Raw genomic sequence first — 6,276 nt, forward strand, 5'->3', positions numbered from 1 at the left:
CTGCTTTACCAAGATGCTGGTCTTTGCCTGGTATTAGACTTTCCTGCTGCTGCTGCTGCTGCTGCTGCTGCTGCTGTTAAGTCGCTTCAGTCGTGTCTGACTCTGTGCGACCCCATAGACGGCAGCTCACCAGGCTCTCCCGTCCCTGGGATTCTCCAGGCAAGAACACTGGAGTGGGTTGCCATTTCCTTCTCCAATGTATGAAAGTGAAAAGTGAAAGGAAGTCGCTCAGTCGTGTCCGACTCTTCGCAACCCCATGGACTGCAGCCTACCAGGCTCCTCCGTCCATGGGATTTTCCAGGCAAGAGTACTGGAGTGGGGTGCCATCGCCTTCTCCTAACTACTCCCAAAATATTACCCAGGATCTGATTCTGATGAGTCATTCTTTCTCTAAAGTCAGTAAAAGTATTCATCATCTTGAGCCTGAAGATCATCATGTACCATAAATCATTTTTTTTTTTTTTTTACTTTACAATATTGTATTGGTTTTGCCGTACATTGACATGAATCCGCCACGGGTGTACATGCGTTCTCCATCCTGAACCCCCCTCCCACCTCCCTCCCCATACCATCCCTCTGGGTCATCCCAGTGCACCAGCCCCGAGCATCCTGTATCATGCATCGAACCCGGACTGGCGATTTGTTTCACATATGATAATATACGTGTTTCAATTTTTTTCTGATGTCAAATGAAGGCAAGTGCAAATATGTAAAGTGGGGAGAGGTGTTTGCTGACTTTGCATATTGAGTTTGAGTAATCATATGGTTCAGCATTAAGACTAGCAGCTCTAATTCAGAAGTCACTTCAAATCTATATTCAGAACAAGCATTGCCTAGGGCCAAAGAAATGTTTAATCATTGTGTATATGAGTGCAGTAGGGAAGAATAGAAATTGTAATTCTTTCCATATAAAATCTTGTAGGCTGGCTGGAGTCTCTTCTAAGCACCATGTTTGGCATACTATTGTACTTATTCACATATTCTTTTCCATTGTAGATATGATGCTGACCAGTATTAACTTTTCATTATTTTGGTTGTGGTCATTATTTTGACCTTTTGATTTGATTTGATAGACCATAGTGTTATCAAAATCATGCACATATACGTGGTTTCTAGAGGTCACCTATTCTAGTCCCCAGCCTCAAGGTATAGTTACCAGTGAATTTCTCAAGCCAAATCAGCGTGTCTGACTCTTCCTAAATATATTCAGGAGCAGCTTCCAAAATTCTGTTGTATAGGCAACTGCAAAATCTCTAATATTTAACTTTAACCTCCTCTACATCAGAGGCTGGTTTCAACTTGTATAGTACTTTATCAAGAACAATGCAGAAATTAATGCAACATTGTAAAGCAGTTATACTCCAATTAAAAAAATAAAAAGAGCAGTGCACTCCAGGAAATAAGATGATTCCTTACTCATTCATCCTGAGGGACTTCAAGAGAAACCACAGAAGAATCTCTGGACAGTCAAAATAAGCTTTTACAAAGTCCTTTAAAAATTTTTTTGCATATTTTTCTCAGGTTTGTGCTCTCAAGGACCTGTAGCCTTATAGAAACTATTTACTTTACAGAGAAGCCAATCATGTCTAAGGACTTTATTTCTTAGTCCAAACCATTTAGAAGAGGGGAAAGGGAATTGAAGATGCTATGTGCCAACTACAAGTAATGCAATCATTGGATAGCAAAGAGAGAGAGTAAAAAATAACTACAAAATTCAAAAAGCATTACAGCCTTGAGCCTACAGCCTTGAAACTCAATGACACCTTGAGCTCAATGACACCTGAGGAATTGCTGTATTATTACGTCACCATGTAATAAGGGTAGGGTTGCCAGATTGAACAAATAAAAATATAAGATGCCCAGTTCAATTTGAATTTCAAATAAGCAAGGTACAATTTGTTAGTACAAGTATGTCTCACATATTGCCTGTGTTTATCTGGAATACAAATTTTACCGAGTATCCAGTATTTATTTCATCTGGCGACCCTATATAAGACCAGGACCCCAAAGTCATCAATAAACTGTGCTTAGTATACAGCTCAAAAACTGTCACTAATATGATATTAGAAAATGTTTCATTGATAACATCTAAGATTAAGAAAATCAAAACTTTTAGTTGTCTTTGGAAAGTTAATTTAGGTGATATACTTTGAACAATGCATGTTCTAGTCATTGCAGAATGCCAGGCTTAAAATAAAGATTGAATAAACATTGGATGAAGAGTAAAAGCTTAAAACATCATCTCCCGATGCGGGAGCCCCTGCAGGCTGTCCCTAGCCCCACCTGGTCATTTAGTTTTAGCGTTCCTTCACACCTTCTCCTGTAGGTGTCAGTTCTTCTGTCTTGCTTGACTCCAAGCCTGACTCAGAGGTGCTGTCACTGTCCCCGTCAGGCTCCCGTGCCCTCTTGTGTCTGTTTTCTTGGGCTTCCATGATGCCACCGTGAACCTTCCCTGATGTGGCTTTTCAAGAGAATGAGATGATGCCTACACTTCCCTAGTATTTTGGGTTCCCTCTGTGAGCCCACTGATATAAGGGGCACTCAGGTGTGTGGTGTGAAGGAAATGAAGAAACAGGTCCTGCTCTTCCCCCTAGAAGAAGCTTTTCCACCCCCACTCCCTGATAACAAGCACCAACCTGGGCCAATGACTGGTCACTTGCAACCCTCCTGGCCTCTGTCAAGGGCTTCATTGGATGACCAAGAAAGTGCTAGATTTCATCCAGAAGTCACATCCCACATTTATTCTTTGTGGTCTGATTAGTCCAAGAAATCATCTCTATCTGAAAGGAGGTAGTCTGCATTCTTAACAGGATTTGCCTCTGAGCAGTAGAACATGGAGAGGGTCTGTGGCAACCAGATGAACAAGACACGGTTCCCACCCTTAAGCTTGAAAGTGAAAGTGGCTCAGTCGTGTCGGACTCTCTGCAACCCCGTGGACTGTCCCCACCTGGCTTCTCTGTCCATGGAATTCTCCAGGCAAGAATACTGCAGTGGGTTGCCATTCCCTTCTGTAGGGGATCTTCCCAACCCAGGGATCGAACTGAGGTCTCCTGCCTTTCAGGCAGATTCTTTACCATCTGAGCCACCAGGGAAGCCTCAAAGAAACTTACTTCCTACTCTGTATGCTTATCTGAAGATACTTTTACAAGAATTCCCTTTATCATAATTTTTTGAAAACTAAAATATAAGTTTATGGAAATAACATCATCTCAATGATCATCAATCTGAAAATTAAAGGCCCGTAACGGTACATAGTACACAGTAAACCCATAGTGAGTGATGGTTGTTGTCATCATGCTAAGGCAAACTCCAAAATTTTCCCAAACCGAAAGTAGTAAAAGAATATAGAGAGTATCTTATTATTATTCTGCAGAGGCCTGTCACAGCTGCTGGGGTCTAGTTTCTGAGACCACCTCTCCCCTCTCTTCCATGCTATGCCACCAGGAGGAAACTAGGCAAGATCTAGGTTCTTAATTGGTATCATTGGGTTACAGGGTGTGCCTCACTGTGATCTCATTTAAATAGGTGAGTTAGAGCCTTGGTCGGCAATACTGGGAGGAATACAATTATTGTTTTCAGGGACCCCACCCCATCCCCATGGCCATGTGCTTTCTCAGTTCATTCTAAATAAAAATCCAAGGGAGTAATGTTAACCCCATTTGGCTCGTGAACCTGTGCATGTGTGCTAAGTCACTTTAGTCATGTACAACTCTGTGGGACACCATGGACTGTAGCCCACCAGGCCCTCTGTCCATGGGATTCTCCAGGCAAGAATACTGGAGTAGGTTGCCATCCCCTCCTCCAGGGGACCTTCCCAATTCAGGGATTGAGCCGAGGTCTCGCGCCTCTCCTGCGTGGGCAAGCGGGTTCTTTACCACTAGTGTCGCCTGAGAAGCCCTGGCTCATGCCTAAAATCACAGTCTTAAATGGGTCAGAGTTGGGACTATCACCCAGGTGTGTAAGATCCCAAAGGTGTGGCCTTGCACTCCACAATGTTGACTTGGGCAGTGAAGAAACCTGGAGAGAAAGAGATGGATTAATTTAAATTTTACAAAGCATCATAATGGAAATAAGCAACAAGTGGTCAATCAAAAAAAGTGTTCTTTTTAAGGACAGTGTAAGCAAGCGTTCCAGATGACAGCATAGAATGTATCCTATGACTGTCGTGTTTTGTTTCCCCATGGAATCTGATCCTTGAGTACCAAGCTTTGAGAGATGATATTGTGGGATCACATTTCTGAGGCAATTGTGAGATCCAGGAAGTGTTAAGGAGTCACACATAGTCCACGTGACTTATTTTTCTTTCTTAAGAAGATCTTTCATCCTGTCTTCACAACAGCTAGCTACAGATACCAAAAGTGAAGTGAAAGTAAAGTCGCTCAGTCATTTCCGACTCTTTGCAACCCCGTTGACTGGACTGTAACCTAGCAGACTCCTCTGTCCATGGGATTCTCCAGGCAAGAATACTGGACTGGGTTGCCATTTCCTCCTCTAGGAGATCTTCCCCACCCAGGGATCAAACCTGGGTCTCCCACATTCCAGGCAGATGCGTTACCCTCTGAGCCACCAGACAGATACCTAAATATCAGGCCTAAATAATATTAACCACATCTTTTACTTAATTTGCTAACAGGCAGCTAAATAGAAATTCAGGCTCCTTTCATTCCTCCTGATTGCTTGCTATGTAAGATGTGGCCCAACGATGAGAAAGTTTGGCGTCACCTGGGTGCACACCTGGAGCTAGCAGAAAGTTTGGCGTCACCTGGGTGCACACCTGGAGCTAGCAGACAGCTTGGCATCACCTGGGTAGGTGTGCACCCAGGTGACGCCAAACTTTCTCATCATTGGGCCACATCTTACATAGCAAGCAATCAGGAGGAATGAAAGGAGCCTGAATTTCTATTTAGCTGCCTGTTAGCAAATTAAGTAAAAGATGTGGTTAATATTATTTAGGCCTGATATTTAGGTATCTGTCTGGTGGCTCAGAGGGTAAAGCATCTGCCTGGAATGTGGGAGACCCGGGTACAACTGCATAAAAATCTGCATTATAACAAAGCTCCCCCAGGTGATTCATGGACACTTTTTACACTTGAGAAGCTCTGCTCTAGTTCACTTAGCCTCTCCCTAGCAGATGTGTTAAAAACACTACACCATGGTCCTTAGGTGTACACCAGACCCTCCATGAAGCCACAGTGATACTGAGATAATGGAGACATGGCCTCTGTGGTAGAAAAGAATAAAAGGAGGAGGTCTAGGCAATCTAAAAATGCTCACCTGGATCAATGAGAATTCTTGGATCTAGATGTCTTTCTGCTCATGAAAGAATGGAGTTCAGAATGGTTTTCAGTAGAGACAACACAACTGAAAGCTGTGTTTGCTTTTCAAGAGATCGTAACTCAGGAAAGGAGTAAGAAGAAAAAGAAGAGGTGCATGCATCTTCCATGCTGCTAAACTGTTCTTTCCTCAGTAACTAGCCTTCTATAGCACTCCAGCAGAGATGTAAGACCGCTAAGCTTCTGAGAATCCGCTCACTCACACCTTTATTGAATGACTTCCATATGCCCATCTCAGTGCCAGCTGCTCCAGTTTCAGGTAAAAATTAAGTGGTCCTAGCCTTCCTGAAGCTCATTCATAGCTGTGTGTGGACAGGTTTTACCCAAATCTGTGACTGGGAGCGAAGGCTGTGGCTTGCAGTTTGAGAGGAAAGGGCTAATTCTGCTCCAGTTTTCCTTCCTTTATAAATTTTATAACATTACTTTCATGGCTTGAGTGTTCCTCTCAAGAATTGCTTTAGCACGTGAAATGCAAGTGGACAGGTAGGAGACAGCTACTTTCTTCAAAAGTGGAAATGATCTCAAAAAAAAAAAAGCTGAAGCATTATCTGCCATCCAACAATATTTCTTCTAAAATTAGGTAACTCACCATTCTAGAGCTGGGTTCCTTATCACTGCTACTCTAAGTGTGGTCTGTGGGTTTTTCCCCAGCCACAGCAGGATAAGTGTAGACATAGACAATGGTTTAGAAACTTTTAGAGCAATTTGACATTGTTACATCATGCACAGCCTCGCCAGAGGATCCAGTCTCATTGAACAGGGTGCTATAGATTGAATGTTTGTGCGCCCTCCTCCTCACCCAAAATTCATATGTTAAAACCTAATTCCCAATGTAATGGTCTTTGGAGGCATTCCTCTGGGAGCTGGTTAGGTCATGAGGGCGGAGCCCTTGGGAATGCAATTAGTATCCTTATAAAAGCCCCTAAGAGCTCCCTTGCCTCTC

Source organism: Bubalus bubalis, chromosome 10 (assembly GCF_019923935.1).
Source record: "Bubalus bubalis isolate 160015118507 breed Murrah chromosome 10, NDDB_SH_1, whole genome shotgun sequence".
NCBI lineage: Eukaryota > Metazoa > Chordata > Mammalia > Artiodactyla > Bovidae > Bubalus > Bubalus bubalis.